This window comes from Chiloscyllium plagiosum, unplaced genomic scaffold (assembly GCF_037043375.1).
Source record: "Chiloscyllium plagiosum isolate Xiang-an unplaced genomic scaffold, Cpla_swu_hap1 HiC_scaffold_22, whole genome shotgun sequence".
In the NCBI taxonomy this organism is placed as follows: Eukaryota; Metazoa; Chordata; class Chondrichthyes; order Orectolobiformes; family Hemiscylliidae; genus Chiloscyllium; species Chiloscyllium plagiosum.
This window is the reverse complement of record NW_028270160.1, coordinates 19,879,116-19,898,329: the sequence shown is the minus strand read 5'-3', so window position 1 is coordinate 19,898,329 and position 19,214 is coordinate 19,879,116. Positions and strand designations below refer to the sequence as shown.

Genomic DNA, 19,214 nt, shown 5'->3' with positions numbered 1-19,214 from the left:
CAACTCTTGTGGGAAATTCTGATTGAAGCTAGACATAATTTTTAAAAAAGCAGGTTGGAATCGGCACTCTCATAGCAAACCGGGGCTGCACCATATTGAACCAGATGGACCTCTCTATATTGTCAATGTAGATATCAACGCATGCTTGTTTTTTATCTGATCATGGGATGTAAGTAACATTGCCGAGGTCAGCAATTATTGTCCAGCGAGCAGTTAAGAATGAACCACATTGCTGTGAGTCTGAACTCACACTTACTGCCACCAGGTAATGATGACAGCTTCCCCTCCCTAAAGGACATTATTGAACTGAATGGGTTGTTACAACAATTGATAATGGTTACATGGTCACCATTCTGTCAAATTTTTCTAATTTTGCATTTTTTATTGAATTTAAATTTCACCATCTGTTATTTGGGATTCAAACCCATGCCCCCTCAGAGCATTAACTAGGGGTTAGTCAAATCAGGGGTCCTGGAATACCAGTCCAATGATGTAACTATTACAATAGTGGATGGAATGAACATATATTTCACTTCTGTTGTCCTTATAGAGGTTACAAAAAACATTCCAGTACTAGCTGTAATCAGGAGGTGGAAAGAAGAGAGGAATTTAGCAAAATTCCAATCATGGGGCAAGTGGTGCTGTGAAAGTTTCTGGATAGTTCATTCTAACATCTGAAACAAGGTAGCTAGTAAGGTAGTTGTGGAGTTAACTTTCCAAAATTCTCTAGATTTAGGAAAGGTTCCACCAGAGTGGAAAGTTGCAAGTATGACATCTCTAATCAAGAAGAGAGGGAGACAGAAAACAGGAAACTATAGGCTGGTACTTGACAGCTGTCATAGGGAAGGTGTTAGAATCGATCATTAAAAAGATTACAGCTGTATACTTATAAAACCTCAAGGTAACCGGGATGAGTCAACATTGCTCTGCCAAAAGAAAATCATGCTCCCAATTTATCCGAGTTCTATGATGGAGTAATATGAACTGTGGACAGAGGGTAGCCTGTATTATACTTGGTTTTGCAGAAGGCATTTGAAAAGGTGGCATAACAAAGTTCATAGCAGAAAATAAATGCTCTTGGTATAGAGGGCTATATAATAGCATGGATAGAAGATTAACTGGCTGACAGAAAACAGGGAATATGGATAAAGGGCCCTTTGTCTGATTGGCAGGATAATGAATGGGGTCCTATAGGGGTCTGTACTGGGGCTTCAACTGCTTCTAATTTATATAAATGACTGAAATGAGGGGAGCAAGTGAAACCACAACCTGTAGGAAAGCATGTTTTGAAGAAGGCATGAGGAGTTTGCAGATCGATATAGTTTAGTGAGTGGACAGAAATTCTGGGCAGATGGAGTATAATGTGGGAAAATGTGAAGTTGTACACTCTAGCAGCAAGCAGAGTGTTAGTTATATGGAGAATGACAGCAGAATTCCCAGGCACAGAAGGTTTTAGATATTCAAGTGCATGAGTCACATAAAGTTGGCACGCAGGTGCAGTACTTAATCTGGAGCTTATGCCCGAAACGTCGATTCTCCTGTTCCCTGGATGCTGCCTGACCTGCTGCGCTTTTCCAGCAACACATTTTCAGCTCTGATCTCCTCAGTACTTAATCTAGAAAGCTAATAGGATGCTATCATTTATAATAAAAAGGCACATTGATCTCTCTGCACCTTCTCGGCGGCTGTAACACTGTTTCCTGCACTCTGTGCTGTCCCCCTGTTCCTGAAGAAGGGCCTGTGCCCGAAACGTCGAATCTCCTGTTCCCTGGATGCTGCCTGACCTGCTGTGCTGTTCCAGCAATAAAGTTTCAACTTTGATCTCCAGCATCTGCAGACCTCACTTTCTCCTGTCCCCCTGATGCACTTGAATAGCCCATAAAACACATAAAACAACACTTTTCACTGTACTTCAGTACATGTACCAGTAATAAATCAGATCAAATCAAACTTTAAAGTAAGGATGTTATGTTTCAGTTATACAGGGCATTGGTGTGATTGTATTTTAAATACTATATGCATTTCTGTTCTCTCTGTTTAATGGTGAATGTAAATGCATTGAAAGTGGTTCTGAGGATGGTTTAATAAACTGGAAATGAATGGGTTATCTTATAAAGACCGGTTGGACAGATTGGATTGTTTCCACTTTGAAAAAGTGAAAAGTGACTTTATTAATATCTACAAGAACTTGAATGATCTTGGCAGAGTGGACATGGAAAAGTTAATCCTTTTTGTGGCTGCATCCAGGGCTAAGGGTCACTGTTTTAAAACGATGGTTGGTTCTGTCAGGACAAAGATGAGGAGAGCTGTTTCCTTTAAATGTCAGAGCATTGTGCAACTCCACCTCAGAAGCAGTGGATGCAAGGTGAATGAATATTTGTAAGACAGAGTTGGATGGATTTTTGTTAGACAGGGGAATCGATGGTTATCAGGAGCAGACGGGAATATGGAATTTGAAATACAAATGGATCAGCCATGATTGTGTTTAACGAAGGAACAGGTGTGACAGACAAATTATTTATCTCTGCTCCTAATTTATATGTTTGAATATTTGTAAGTCATGCCTTATCTGCTGTAGCTGGTGATTAACCAGTAAGTGAGAGCGTCAACTAGTCAAATCATTAGATTTTACATTAGAGTTACTTCATATGAGCGTTCTCAAATTGGGTCACTATCTCCACCAAACTTCTGCTGTTTACCTTATATCGTTAATATTAATGTCACAGGATAGTGTGGCTGCTGTCACACTGTTATCTCACACTGCAGAGATGGCCCTGCTCCTCTGACCATTCATCTCATGACGAAGTTTGTAAACCTTACAGCCTCAGTTAACGGGCACACTGTGAGCATGCATTCATCACTGGTTAAAGGCTGCAGTAAAACATCAACTTGGAGGATAAAGAAATCCTGCGTCCACTTTGAGTTTTGATGTAAATTATTTGCATTGATTTGCACCTGCAAAATAACCCTGTCGGGTAGGGATTTATGGGTTTCCACAGTCAAGGGTAACAATTTTAGGATTGAACATGGGGGAGAGATATTGATTAATGGGGTCTGGAAAATTAATTTTCATCTTGTGTTCAACATTCTTTCTCCACATTGACTGAGATTGCAACATTTCAGTAATCAAATATGACCTCTGTTTGGACAGATAAATGGAAAGTAAATGGTAAAATTTAGCAGAACCGTTCAATCGAAAAGTAGGTGTGTAGAATATGACAATGGACCAGGGCCTGCACTAGCAGTGATGTTACTGAGCACATTAATTTTGATCCTCCTGAATTCCCTAAATTCTAAAATGATTTCATGGCCTGGAATGCAACTAATGTAACCACCTGGCTAGAGAAAGGAAAGAGAGAGAACAAGGAACTGCAGGTCATATGAACATAAGAACTAGGAGCAGGAGTAGGCCGTCCGGCCCTTCGAGCCTGCTCCGCCATTCAATAAGATCATGGCTAATCTTTTCGTGGACTCAGCTCCACTTAGCCATCTGCTCACCATCACCCTTAATTCTTGTACTGTTCCAAAAATCTTTCTACCTATGCTTTAATCATTCAACAAGGTCGTTTCAACTGCTTCCCTGGGCAGGAAATTCCACAGATTCACAACCATTTGGGTGAAGAATTTCCCCCTCAACTCAGTTCTAAATCTGCACACCCTCCTCGTCCCTCCCCTTATTTTGAGGTCCATTTGCCTGACGTCAGTCAAAAAGAAAATGATCAAATCTATTGTTAAGAACATGTGAGATTGCTTTGGCAAATACAGTTAAGGAGAATCCAAAGAGTTTTTACAAATACATTAAGGACAAAAGGATAACTAGGGAGAGAATACGGTCCCTCAAAGATCAGCAAGGCGGCCTTTGTGTGGAGCTGCAGGACTTGGGGGAGATACTAAATGAGTATTTTACATCAGTGTTTACTGTGGAAAAGGACATGGAAGATATAGAATGTTGGGAAATAGACAGTGACATCTTGAAAAATGTTCGTATTACAGAGGAGGAAGTGCTGGATGTCTTGAAACACAAAAAATTGGATAAATCCCCAGGACCTGATCAGGTGTACCCTAGAACTCTGTGGGAAGCTAGGGAAGTGATTGCTGCGCCTCTTGCTGAGATATTTGTATCATCGATAGTCTCAGGTGAGGTGCCGGAAGACTGGAGGTTGGCTAACATGGTGTCACTGTTTAAGAAGGGCAGTAAGGACATATTAAGAAAAAGAGTAATTGTGCTCAACAAACATATTGGAGTCTTTGAGAATATAACTGGCAGAGTTGGTGGGGGGAATCAGCGAATGTATTTTGTTTGAATTTCCAGAAGCTCTTCAAATAGGTGCGGCACAAGAGGTTGTTACACAAGTTAGTTTTATGACACTGGAGGTGATGAATTATCACCGGATCAATGACTTGTTAAAGAACAGAAAACCAGACCGAGAAATAAAAGAGAATAAAAGATTGCCAGTGTATATCTAGGAGAAAGTGAGGACTGCAGATGCTGGAGATCAGAGCTGAAAATTGTGTTGCTGGAAAAGTGCAGCAGGTCAGGGCTTATGAAGAAGGGCTTATGCCCGAAACGTCGATTCTCCTGCTCCTTGGATGCTGCCTGACCTACTGCGCTTTTCCGGCAACACATTTTTCACCAGTGTGTATCTAGTAGAGTGCGTATGGTTAGTGATTGGACGTCAGCTCAGATTAATACTATAATTGTATGATTTTGTCTGCTTGCCTCTAAAGTATATATCAGCTGTCAATTCAAGAGGTAGGAAATCACATGCAGCACATATCGGAATTTCAGATATGCTTTTCTAATATATTCATCTACAAAGCACCAACAAATACTCTTTAAAAAATAACTCATTGTCTACATAAGTGGCAGGGAATCTGAAAGAACTTTATAAATGAAATTTCTTTCTGTCCCATATTATTTGGTTATTCATGGATTGATCAATTTCTTATTCATGATTTGAATGGGATTATGCTATGGTTATTGACATGCAGGTAATTTATTGCTTCTCTTGAATTTACATTTATGAACAATTCAGGGAGAACTACAAATTGAGATTGTAAATTATTTTGCAAATAATTCATTCGTCTCAAGTTATCTGCATACGTTATTCCCTCTGGTAAACACAAGTAATTAATCATTGAGCAAAAGCTTCAAAGTAATTTTGAGACAAACTACAAAATTCTATTTGAGTCAAGAGTGCGGTGCTGGAAAAGCACAGCAGGTCAGGCAGCATTTGAGGGAGCAGGAGAATCAACATCTCGGGCAAAAGCCCTTCATCAGGAAGCCTGATTTCTGATGAAGGGCTTTTTCCTGAAATGTCGAATCTCCTGCTCCTCGGATGCTGCCTGACCTGCAGTGCTTTTCCAGCACCGCACTCTCGACTCTAAACTCCAACATCTGCAATCCTCACTTTTGCCTTCAAAATTCTATTATAAGAACAAACTTCCAAGTGTTATGCTTTATTATAATTGAAAGAATCAATGGTCCTCGTCCAATTATTTTTGCCTGTATATCTATGAATAGTTTTCTAAAGCTGCTGTCATAAATCAACTTCAATTAAATATTATTGTTCGTTCCTACTGGCATCTGCAAATGAGTTTTCATCCAATGATTCCACCCTCTCATTAATTCTTAATGGGCATCGACACACATTGTTAGCTGTCAATAGAGGTACTGAACAATTGGAGCATACGTTAATCCTTGTGTACTGCAGAACAGAATTGCAGTAAAACCTACTCGAGCATGGTCATGTATGTGAACATTGAAACAGTTCCAGGTCATTGACAACGAGATTTAATTTGGGGCACGATGATACCAATTGTTGCTAATCATTTGCTCTCTTGAAAGTAAAGATCATTGAACCACTGTATCATTGCAGAGCTATTTTTACATTTTTGACAATTCCAATCAGATTGATGATGGATTCATGACTTGCTGTAAAAAGAGAAACTATGATTGTGAGATCAAGACCATAATAGGCTTAATTTGGTCCATTGTATTGGTGGTAGCTAATGAATAGGAACTCAGTATTAAGTCAACACAGTTCTCGAAGTTTCAGTCGACTTCTAATGAATTATTTTGGATTCAAATAGTATTAATTTGTGCTTACAGGGTTTTCCACCAAACAAAAGAGTTGAATCTTAACGTTTTTGGACAAACATGAGTTGTATTGATTTATTTTTGGAGGGACTTCTCACTATAAGGCACAGAACATTTTCTCGTCAAATCCTACCAAACATACCTCATTAATGTATGATGCCAATCCCTGTGCCATCTCTCACATTCAATTCCAACCCTGACTTACTGTGTACGCTTCCCGGACAGCTCGCTGCTCAACAGATGTTTACAAAGACTGGCATCCGTTGCACCTGCGCCATCTTTAAAAGGTCACTGTGAACCTGGACAAGGGTTGGCAATCCAGCGTTGTCCCTCCCCAGCAATGTAATGGTACAGCACTCACCAAGCCATACTACTTACAGTACTGACTGACACTCCAAAGCACATACAACCCCATTCTCTCACCTTAGTTACTGTTTAACCACCAGGTTCTGAGGTTTATCTGCTTTTAGCTACAACCCAACTGGGAAGGGGTATTAGTCAGCTCCTCTCATGTTTGTAGAGTCCAATGCAGCTCTGTCACAGACAAGGAGTTCTTCCTCCTCCCCAATGTCCTCATCCCCCCCCTCCTCAGAAGATTGGTCCTGTTGTCCTGGTTCCTCAGTATCCAGCAGATTACCTCCTTACCTGCTGTATTTGTGCAGAGTACAACAGCCAGGATGATGTGGTACACTCTGTCCAAACTACACTGGTAGGCAGCTGAACTGCATCTTCCAACCACATATTCCAAGATGCAGGTGTCATGGCAGCTGCCAGGGTAGTGGCACACATCTCCAGTAAGCAGCAATGGCGATCAGTGATCACCTGAACATTGATCAAATGGAATCCTTCCTTGTTGATGAATTCTGTAGTGCTGTCATATGGCCTTCTCAGTGCCATGTGTGTGCAGTCAACAGCACCCTGCAATTGGAGGAGATTTGAGGAAGTAACAAAGAGGATTGATGAGGGCAGAGCAGTAGATGTGATCTATATGGACTTCAGTAAGGCATTCGACAAGATTCCCCATGGGAGACTGATTAGCAAGGTTAGATCTCACGGAATACAGGGAGAACTAGCCATTTGGATACAAAACTGGCTCAAAGGTAGAAGACAGAGGGTAGTGGTGGAGGGTTGTTTTTCAGACTGGAGGCCTGTGACCAGTAGAGTGCCACAAGGATGGTGCTGGGCCCTCTACTTTTTGTCATTTACATAAATGCGAGCATAAGAAGTACAGTTAGTAAGTTTGCAGATGACACCAAAATTGGAGGTGTAGTGGACAGCGAAAAGTGTTACCTCAGATTACAACAGGATCTGGACCAGATGGGCCAATGGGCTGAGAAATGGCAGATGGAGTTTAATTCAGATAAATGCGAGGTGCTGCATTTTGGGAAAGCAAATCTTAGCAGGACTTATACACTTAATGGTAAGGTCCTAGGGATTGTTGCTGAACAAAGAGACCTTGGAGAGCAGGTTCATAGCTCCTTGAAAGTGGAGTCGCAGGTAGATAGAATAGTGAAGAAGGCATTTGGTATGCTTTCCTTTATTGGTCAGAGTATTGAGTACAGGAGTTGGGAGGTCATGTTGCGGTTGTACAGGACATTGGTTAGGCCACTGTTGGAATATTGGTCCTGTTCTCCTGGTTCCTCAGTATCCAGCAGATTACCTCCTTACCTGCTGTACTTGTGCAGAGTACAACAGCCAGGATGATGTGGTACACTCTGTCTGGACTACGCTGGTGGGGAGCTGAACTGCATCTTCCAACCACATATTCCTATCGGAAAGATGTTGTGAAACTTGAAAGGGCTCATAAAAGATGTTGCCAGGGTTGGAGGATTTGAGCTATTGGGAGAGGCTGAATAGGCTGGGGCTGTTTTCCATGGAGTGCCGGAGGCTAAGGGATGACCTTATAGAGGTTTACAAAATTATGAGGGGCATGGATAGGATAAATAGGCAAAGTCTTTTCCCTGGGGTCAGGGAGTCCAGAAGTAGAGGGCATAGGTTTAGGGTGAGAGGGGAAAGATATAAAAGTGACCTAAGGGGCAACGTTTTCACGCAGAGGGTGATGCGTGTATGGAATGAGCTGCCAGAGGATGTGGTGGAGGCTGGTACAATTGCAATATTTAAGAGGCATTTGGATGGGTATATGAATAGGAAGGGTTTGGAGGGATATGGGCTGGGTACTGACAGGTGGGACTAGATTGGGTTGGGATATCTGGTTGGTGTGTACAGGTTGGACCGAAGGACCTGTTTCCATGCTGTACATCTCTATGACTGTATGACTCATTCACAGTCTGTATTGTCCAGATTGCAGCACTGACTTTGGTGAGCACTAACTAGCCTGGGTTACCTTGCATAACTGGCACTGGTCACTGCTCTGATGCCTTTGTCAATGCACAAAGAGATCCTGCACAGGTCATGCATCACTTCCTGGAATGAGCCAGCTGCAGAGAGAATGGCAGTGATCTTCACAGTCCCTTGGAAAATTAGGCTTCCCACTCCTGCAGCCTTCAGGGCCACTTCAGCACTTTGGCTAACGTCTGGCACACAGCATCCTGGGACCTACAGAGCCTGCAATAACACTGCACCTTGCTCATCCCCTGGAAATGGTGTCTGGTAAGAAAACTCTGAGCATCCTGAGGACCCCAGCAGTGTGTGCTGTCCCCTTGATCTGGGAGCTCCTTTGTCCTCTGCAGTGGGGCCTGCTGTTTTTCCTGGGATTGTCAACAGCCCTGACCTTCCTGTGTCCATTTTCACCTGCTTAGGTAGGCAGTCACACTGACTGAGCCTAGCGTCTCACCAGTGGCCAGCTGCACTGCTCTTGGTGGGAATGACCAAACACTGAGAACAAGAGGAGTGAAAGTGGTCTCAGAATGTCAATGGTATGCCCTATAGGTGAGGCCTATACACACTCCTCCACCAGCGACCACCCAGATATTGCAGGCCGCGTCTCTATCATTCAGTCAACTTCAGCCTCAGCATGTGCTCCAACGTGGTGAATATGCCACACTGACTTCGTGACCAACACAGTGCCTGAAAACACAGTGCCTGCTTGCACTTTACCATTCCAGACCCACATCAACCGATAGTTCATGGAAGACACCCTCGCCTGGGCTCTACTGGTCACCAGGTTACCCCGCCAACCCCCACACCTTCCCAATCCTCCACAGGCTCATGTCCCTTATACCTCACACTACTCCACATCCCATTTCCACACACCTCCACCCCTACATCACCCCCCACCCCAACTCCTCATTTGCAGACTTATCACATTGAGCTTCACCTCTGAAAAACCTCCATAGAGGCCGGTATCCTGTCACCAAGTCACTCTTTATTTACATATGCATTGAACAAGGCACAGCATGGTGGCTCAGTGGTTAGCACTGTTGCCTCACAGCACCAGGGACCTGGGTTCGATTCCAGCCTTGGGCAACTGTCTGTGTAGAGTTTGCACATTCTCCCAGTGTCTGCATGGGTTTCCTCCGGTGCTCCGGTCTCCTCCTACAGTCCAAAGATGTGCAGATCAGGTGAATTGGCCATGCTAAATTGCCCATAGTGTTAGGTGCTTTAGTCAGGGGTATATATACGGTAGAGGGATGGGCCTGGGTGGGTTACTCTTTGGACGGTCAGTGTGGACTTGTTGGGCTGAAGCGCCTGTTTCCATAATCTAAACTGGCCAGCTTTCAGAGTGAACAGAAGCTCTGCCAGGGCTCCCTGATTGGACCAGATTAACAGCCCCAAATCTGAAAACTCATATTCTATGAGGTCTTCCCAGCTGATTTCATTTACAATCACTATAACTTCTGTCTGCCCTCCCTGCACCTTGACCCCTGACACTTAACCTTGATAATTCCCATCCTGCTCCTCTCTGCTTCCCCTTATGGCGGCCGTGGTATGGTTACTGCCAATAAACCCTCTTGTGTAACCTAACATACCGCCCAAAACCTGGAGATCCTACCCTCCCATCATCATTCTTGTCCCCACCACCCCGGGTGCCTTTGCTCCCATGCTGCTGTTTGTGCAGTGATTCCCACTGAAGCCCTTACAGGCCCTCCTTGCCCTTCTAGAATGATCAAAATATTCAGACCAGAAGCATCCATAAGCATCCCATACCAAGGACTGCCCAGACCCCTGATTCTTGTGTTTGCAGCTCCTGACTGAAGGTATGTGATCCCCTTGACTGTTGGTACTGGCCCTACAGCATTGACCATTGCCACTGCACAGACTGTCTTTGGACAGATCCCCTGACCATGGAACAGGCCCTTTGGCCCAACAAATCCACACCGACCCTCCGAAGAGCAACCCACCCAGACTCATTTCCCTATCCTATTACTCTGCATTTACCCTGAATACATCTAACCTACACATCCCTAAACACTATGGGCAATTTAACAAAGCGAGTTCACCTAACCTGCACATCATGAGAGGAAACCGGAGCACCCTGAGGAAACCCACGTAGACCTGAGCGAATGTGCAACCAGGCACCCAAGGCTGGAATCGAACTCGGATCCCCGGCGCTGTGAGGCAGTAATGCTAACAACTGAGCCACTGTGCCACCCCTCAGAGTGGACAACTACCTATGGCGGAAGGCCTGCACAGTGTGTGCACTGTGCCGGTGGGTACTAGGATCTCCTGACCAATCATGGACTGTGCACTGACCCCACCCAGGTTCTGACACAGTTGTTTAATTGAATGTACATATAATGTATTTGACGCACAGGAAGCTGGTACAGTGTAGGTGTTAGATTAACGTCCCGGTGTATTGTACAGAAAGATGCTCCCTCTCCCAGGGTCTGGGCATGTTGCTGCTGAGAAGTTGGCTTTCTATGTTTCTGTGCAAAACAGCATGTCAATACAGCAATACTGAGGGCCCTTGGCTCTGGCTGGAACATTAACAGACCCAGACCAGGCACTAACAGAGCAAGTGAACAGCCCTGAGATGTAGTCTGCATCAACCCATGAACCTTGTGCACAAAATGTCCTTGCAGCAGACTTCCAACGTGAGTTAGGCGAAAGTGAGGACTGCAGATGCTGGAGATCGGAATCTAGATTAGAGTGGTGCTGGAAAAGCACAGCAGGTCAGGCAGCATCCTGATAAATAAAAAGATGGCCCATCAATATACCCTGCATATTGATCTCACTCCCTCTTCCCAGACACTATCTCCAGCTGAACAACTTGGAACCTTGGTGTTCTTAATGAAACTGTGCTTCAAACCCTATAGCCTCTACATCATCAAGGGCTGCTGTGACAATGCCCGTCCCAGCCCAACTATCAACAAAACTCAGATTCCAGACCTTTATCAGCTCCTGATTCAACGATTCCAATGCTTTCCCAGCTGGTCTCTCATCGTCCTCACCAACCCAAGGATAGTGAATGTACAGCAGGACTTTGATACTTTTGCAAACTATGCCACTATGAAGAAAAGAGCTCAATGAATGATGCTGATGGGTTGCATGCTTCAATTAATGAAACTCCAAATGTAACCCTGTGCACATCTAGGAACACTGAGAACTCTGCCAAACTGTATCCAAGTTTATGGGACTTGAATATATATTGTGCTCTAGGAGAAAGTGAGGACTGCAAATGCTGGAGATCAGAGCTGAAAATGTGTCGCTGGAAAAGCGCAGCAGGTCAGTCTGCATCCAAGGAGCAAGAGAATTGACATTTCGGGCATGAGCCCTTCTTCATCAGGAATATGTTGTGCTCTACGAAGGCAGTGCTTGCACTAACCAGTCATCTTTACAAGGTTTACGATAACTTGTATGGTTTTGTATGTAGTGCCTCCATTTATAAAACAGAGGAACCAACATGCTTTTGTATTTTTAAAAATGTATCTGTGCTCAAGGAACTTCATTAGCATTAAGTTCAATGCTCCCAGATTTCACTTATTTGTCAAAAATGCCAAGTGAATTCTCAAGTGGTTTGATGGAAGTTACAGAGCACTTCGGTACATTGTGTACTGCAAAGGGTTGGTTGTCCCAATGGGTGACACTAAGAACTCCGGATGCTTGCGACTTCCCATGCTGTGTGGGCTCAGACCAGGGGGAATGCCATTCATTGGAAGATCATGCAGTTCCACTTAACCAGTTGAGGCGGAATAGGAATAGTCAACAAAAAAAATGAAACTTAAAAAAATTGAACAACAGTCACCAAAGCCTGAAAAGTTAATTGAGCGTTACAGAAAATGTTCCCACTGTTTCAAAGTGAACAAACAGCTCACCATTAATAATCAGGGGTGGAAAATTGTATGTGTGCAAGATTTCACATCAAATTCTTTGGGACCTTTTCGTCCACAAATGCACAATTTTGTTGGTGAAACCCCAGGACTGTCTGAGGGAACTTTCCATGGATCTGCTTGATGTCACCACAAGCTTCAACGCTCTCACAGTGGGGCTCAGTGAGGAAAGAAAACATGATCTTTGAATGGAGGACCCTTGAAAAATATCAACAACCATGAACCTGAATGCTATCTCAGTCAGGTCCTAGCTAAACACCCTTGAATGTTATTTATGCAAGAATTACAGAATAAGTGGCCTCCTACTGTTTTGTTAAGATAAGCAAAAGCATTAGTAAGTTTTTTTGTGCCTTTTAACAGATTTAGGCTGCAAAGAGTTTTTCGAAATTAGATTACTTTTTGGGATTTTGGGGTTACTTACCTGAGCGACCCCTGTGACAGTTAGTGCTACCCCCTCTGCGGTCTCTACATCCTCACACTTGGGCTGAAGCGTCATAATCTCAAGGGACATCCTGTGAAAAACGTAAAGCACTCGCAAATTCCAGGTCACACGACAGGCCTCAAGCCTCACTTGCTTTTTTCTCTCCAATCCTTCCATGGCTCACCTTTGACCCCAAGCAGAGGTACTGTACAGTGCTCAAAGAAAAAGCCAAGCTAAATACTTAATATCAAAGAAAAATCATTGCATGGCTCAAGAGAGGCTTCCCATATGAGATTGTTGCAGTGTGGGTGATCCCACTTAGTTAGAACACCTCCTGGAGAAATTGTTTCATCATTTTATACAAGACAACATGTACAAGAAACAAGCTGTTTTAAGAACACACAAACGTAACTTATAATTCAGGCCACTCAATAATCCATTGCATCAAGTCAATTCCCATGTTGTGGTGAGGAAGAGTGCTACTTTGCTCCAGAAATGAGTTCAGTCTGTCATCACTGCAATCAATGCATCTCACAATCAGAAGATTTTATGAACTCTGTTGAAATCTGGGAGTGCCCAATCAGTGCCCAGTAAAATTGCTCATTCTGAAGGGCATGAGATATATTCCTGTCCTTCTGACAGGGGCGATGGCAGGGATATGCAAACATGTTCAATATACAGCAATTTTGTTCATTCTTTTGCTATATTTTAAATCAGTCTGTCCCTTCTGACCTTTTTCTTCCCTCTTCATTTGGTTTAATCCATTTCCTTCTGTGCAATACGTACAGTGCTACAGGCCATGCCATTTGGCCGTGATGCTAGGGGAATAAAGCGGTGAAGGTGCTGCAGTTGAGGTCAGCATTCAGTTGCTGCTGGGAACAGGAAGGAGGGAATGGGTTGAGAATAGTAGGGGTGGTGAAGAGGAAGAGGGTAGAAAAAAAGACAATAAAAGAGCAAGGTTAAGTTCGAGTTACCTGTGCGACCCCTGTAACATATACAGAGACCCCCTCAATGGTTTCTATATCCTCACACTGACAGATGACGGTCATAATCTCCAGAGGTCGTCTATGCAGCAGGTGTTGGGAGTGGGTGGGGGGGAGGAGGTGGGACAGCACATATTCAGTCAGAGTAATTGTCAGAACAAAGTATGAGAAATCCAACTCCCAGAGACATTATTTCAAGTAAATTATTTCATGTTGGTGGTTGAATTGATTGAACCCTTTGAGAACTACAATAGCACTTTGACAGCCAAACATTTCTCCCCTCGCACGCAGGAAGGGCTGTTTGTTTTTGATTTCCTGAAACTGCAGTTCAGTCTGCTGGAGAGGACAAGAGTTGATTTTGGATTAGTGGTGCTGGAAGAGCACAGCAGTTCAGGCAGCATCCGAGGAGCTTCGAAATCGACGTTTCGGGCAAAAGCCCTTTAGAGAATCAACTGCCTTGAGGTTTGGGGTACACTTCTACATCTCCATTTCCTAAAACTAAATTTGGAAGTGTCAAATATCAGTTTGAAAATCACTATGCACAGAGTGAGAAATATGTGACAGCTGCAATGTGCTTCCAGTTTGCAAAGGATTACTTACGTTGAAATGAAAGGCAAGCTGAAAGTTTTTGGATAGCATTTTGTTTAAAAAAAGGCACTAATATCAGAGTTGGAGAGAGGTCCGTGTTCTTGGAACCTGCCTGACTGAATACAAGAAACTGTATGTCTGTGCTTACAGTGCTTCCCTAATTCAAACAAAGGGATACTAGAAACAGCCAGCGTTGAGTTCTGATGCCCTGTAAAAAGTATGCAAGTAAAATACAAACAAATCAGCCACATTTAAGATGACAGTCCATTACTATCAAGAAATAAAAATGAGAGTGAGCACATAACACACAATAATACATTATTAAACAAATATAAGTGGTGTGAAGTCATGAGTCATTTGAAAAACAATAGCTGGAAAACACAGCTCTGGCTGGAACACTAACAGACCCAGACCAGGCACTAACAGAGCAAGTGAACAGCCCTGAGATGTAGTCTGCATCAACCCATGAACCTTGTGCACAAAATGTCCTTGCAGCAGACTTCCAACGTGAGTTAGGCAAAAGTGAGGACTGCAGATGCTGGAGATCGGAATCTAGATTAGAGTGGTGCTGGAAAAGCACAGCAAGTCAGGCAGCACCCTGATGAAGGGCTTTTGCCTGAAACGTCGATTTTCCTGCTTCTCGGATGCAGCCTGACCTGCTGTGCTTTTCCAGCACCACTTCCAATGTGAGTTACCAATGTGGCCTGCAAGGTGAGGCTAAACTGCCTAAGGCACCTGTACATGGATCAGAGAGGTACCATGGTTGTTGTGAGGGGTTGGCAAGTGTTGGATGCCAGTATCTGTGGATGAGAACTGGCTGTGACTGCAGTCCATGGATCATGCTCTGAGGTGCTGAGCAACATGGGGAGGCTTGGCACACCCTGTGAATGAGATGAATTTGCCAGGGCTCTGTGCTGACTTCCATGTTGGGATTTCACACCATCTAACGTGCATTTGGTCAGATGAAGAAGCTGAAGATTTAAGAATTGTGGCACTGATGAGGTGTTTAATAAGCCCCAATCCCCTTTATTTGGCATCTTGTAGATGTCTAGCAAGAAATTTGCCTTGCTACTCGTCAAATGGAGAAACAGTACAGCAAGATGCTGTCAGAACTGACCAATTCTGCCTCAAGTCCCACTAGTGGCTGTTTCGCTCAGACTCTAAGATATCCCCCAAGTGCCTTAACTGTGGTTATATTAATGTTTCCATTGGTGGGTTGCTGTTGATTTCCTGAGAAATGCTGTTTTAGCAATAACTCACACAGTCCTCTTCCTTTCATTTTGCCCGACTTGTAATGATAAATAAACTTTCCTTTTTCATTAACTTGCATTAGTTCTGTTGCACAATGTGTGGAGGCATTACTTCTATCACTAAGTTTCCTTCTGTCCTTTTTTTCCCCTTGTGCAGGAGCTTTAAAACCTCTTCCCATAAATAATCATCCTTTCTGGAAAGGGAGTTGATTTTCTTAACAGTAATTGGTTGTATTTGGAACACAGTCTCACAGATTAAATTACGCCTGCTGAGGTCTGTAGTGGATAACAGGCTCTATTATTAATATCCAGCTCCTGTAATCTTCACAGTGTGAGTAAAGTGGACCCATAAGTACCTTTGTACATCTTCACGAGCTATTAGAGTGAGAGTCTATTGTTTGATAAGAATGAGTCTCACTACAACACAATAGCTAGCCACATGCAAACTGCATCTGTTCTCGTTTTGTCACAGCTCTTGTAGTCCAGTCTGCATTTTCCATATTTTTTGGTTCAAGTAATCATGATGACAGGTTTTGTAGCAATTTAGCAGCTTAGATCCTGATAATTAACCTGTCTATTAATAGCATTGCTTTTGTTGGAAACTCTGATTGTAAAAACAGAATATTTATTTGCTGCCTTTGTTCATAGAATCATAGAATTTTACACGACAGAAGGAGGCCATTTGACCCATCATATCTGTTCCAGCTCCCCAGTTAGCCCCATTTTCCAGCCCGGTGTAGCCCTCTGAACTGATCACTTTCAAATATATATCCAGCTATCTTTTGAAACCTTGTATCAAATATGCTTGCACCACTCTCCCAGGCAGAACATTCCAGATCCTAACAACGAAGAAGTTTCTCTTCAATCACTCATTGCTCTCTTTGCTGACAATAGGATCCTTCTTTACCACTCAAAATTGCTCATCATTTTGACTACCTCGGTAAGATCACCTCTTAATCTGCTCTTCTCCAAAGAGAATAAACCCAATCTCTTTTATCTTTCTTTGTGTCTAAAATCTCTCATTCCTGGTATCATTCTAGGAAATGTCCTTTGAACTCTCTTCAGAGAGTTCCTTAAATAAGGTGCTCTGAGCCAAACACAATACTCCAAATGTGGTCTGACTAATGATTTGTAGAGGTGTAGCATCAAATTCTTGCTTTTGTACTCTATGCCTTTATTTATAATCCGAAGGATCCTATATGCTTTTTTAACAACTGTTTCAACTTGCCTGGTCACCTTCAGAGAATTATGTACATGTGAACCCCAAAGACCCTTTGCTCCTGTACTCGCCTCAAAGTTGCACCATGAGCCTGTATTGTGTTTCCATGTCTCTCCTGCCAAAATGCATTACCTTATATTTCTCTGCATTGAGATGTCTGCCCATTTGTCCAATTTGTCAATGCTTTTCTGAAGTTGCTCAGCATCATCCTCACAGTTCACTGAGCTCTCCAGCTTAATATCATTCGCACAGTTAGAGATTTTGCCCTCAACGTCCATCTCCAAATTGTTTAAATGAATAAGAACAAGCAAGGGTCCCAACACAGATCCTTGGGGAACAACTCTTATCTCCAGTCTGAGAAATGCTCATCCATGCTCATCATCTGTTTCTTATCTTTTAACCAATTTCCAATCCATGCTGCTAAGGACCCATCAATCCCAAACATTTCTAATTTGCTAACCAACTTGCCATGTGGTGACGTAACAAATGCTTTCTGAAAGCCTAAATATACAATATCCACAGCAGTACCGTCATCCACTGCCTGTATCACTTTGTCAAAACAGTCAAACAAATTTATCAGATGTGACAGGCCTTTAACAAAGTCATGTTGACTATTTAAGATTAACTTATATTTGTCTCTTAGTGTGTGCTTACTTTAACCTTTATTATGGTCTCCATCAGTTTGCCTACTGATGTCAAGCTGATAGGCATGTGGTTTCCTATGGTTTCCCAGGTTACCCTTTGCCCCTCTCTTAAACAATGGTGTCACGCATGCAATCCTCCAGTCCCTTGCATTCAGGACTTCTGTCTGTTCTGTAGTTTAAATGACAATACACATTTTATTTCACCATTCCTTTAGGTTCTACAGCTTTCAGGAACTGAAGAACAAAATGTTTATCAATTATTTCCAGCTGACAAATATTCAGAATGTGTATTTTCCCAAGGGACTCGCCAACACCCACAATATTCAGAGGTTGGGAAGATTCTGTCCAAGATTTCTCCCAAATGGAGAAGCTGCTGAAGACTATGTCCTTCAAGAACAGCAGTAAATTGACAATTTTCTATTAGTTCAGCTGGAGCCCTTTCTAATGGGAAAGAAATCAGACTAAAGCAAAGAGAATTTAACAAGAAACAGTAGGTGCCAATAAATGAAGCAAATGCATGAGAAGCTTCATAACAGTTGTCCTTTAAAAAGTAATTCACTGTATGTGATTAACTTTCAAAAACCTCTCAGCATTTTCAGTTGATCTGTCAATTTGATTATCTTTGACGTTAAATATAAAAGATTTAAGAGATATAGTTTGAAACTCAAAACCTCTTGTGAGTCTCTCCACATCAACTGTGATACTTTCACACTAAAACTATTTGGTGTTGTGTCGGCTTGGTGAGTTATGCAACATGACTGCATCTTCTAAGGAATCAAACCACCAATGTGGGCTCAGAAACCATGTTTTCTTTTCCTTTTTCAATAATACTTTTCATTTCTCCCTCTCAAAGATCATAGTTCATGTTGGAGTGTTCTACTTTCTTTGGTAGACTTCTCAATCATGGCCATTTTTCATGTGCAATGCTAGATGAAAGGAAAAGGCTTTTGATTATACAACAGCTTATCAGATCTCAAATAAGCCTCTCAAAGTTAATCTTGGAGTTAGACAATTTGGAAGGGCAAGCTCTGTGGTTAATGCAGTCCTGTTGCCCTGAATAAAGTTCTACAAACAGTGACAAACAAGCAGTAAATCTGTTTTTTGATGATATGAATACAAGGGTTCATTGGATGCCTCCTTTCAAACTTGTGCCTTTACCCCCTGGAAGGACAAAGGCAGTAATGTCTGTGTGTTACGGATGTGCCATGTGGGTGCATTGAGACTGCTATGTGGCCAATGCCAATGTCTATGGCTGAGGGGTGCAGGCAGTCACTCCTCATGGAAGATGTGCTGGGATATTGGGGATTGCTGTTCAAGATGAACACCCATAGGAACAGGTAATGTATTGGGACTTTTCACCTCTAATGAAAGCATGAACAGACAGCTGAACCTTAGCTGAAGAGCATATGAAGTATATAATGTCTAACAATGAAATACCATTTTTAGGGAGCCCAGTGTGAGCACTGAGACCCTGCAGATAGTAAATATTGATGTGATATTTGAACATGGTATTGCAATTTATTGAATAATAGAATGGTTACAGTACATTTACCCCATCGTGTCAGTTCTGGCTATCTAAAGGAGCAATTTTCCTTGTCTCACTACCTTGCCTTTACCACATAAATGTTTCATTTTAATGTAACGATCCAACTCAGGGGATATTGCACCCATGGCTGGGCTGGCATTTATTGCTCTCTCTGAGATCTGTGAGGAGGATGGTAGTGAGCTACTTTCTTGAACTGTTGCATTTCTTGGCGTGGTGGCTCATTTACTGGGATA

At 42.8% G+C, this 19,214-nt stretch overlaps 1 pseudogene; it reads right to left on the bottom strand.

Annotated features, from left to right (window-relative positions):
* LOC122561403 (nascent polypeptide-associated complex subunit alpha-like) overlaps positions 1–17,069 on the bottom strand; it is a 29,084-nt pseudogene extending 12,015 nt beyond the window's left edge.
* Positions 17,070–19,214: the final 2,145 nt, after the last annotated feature.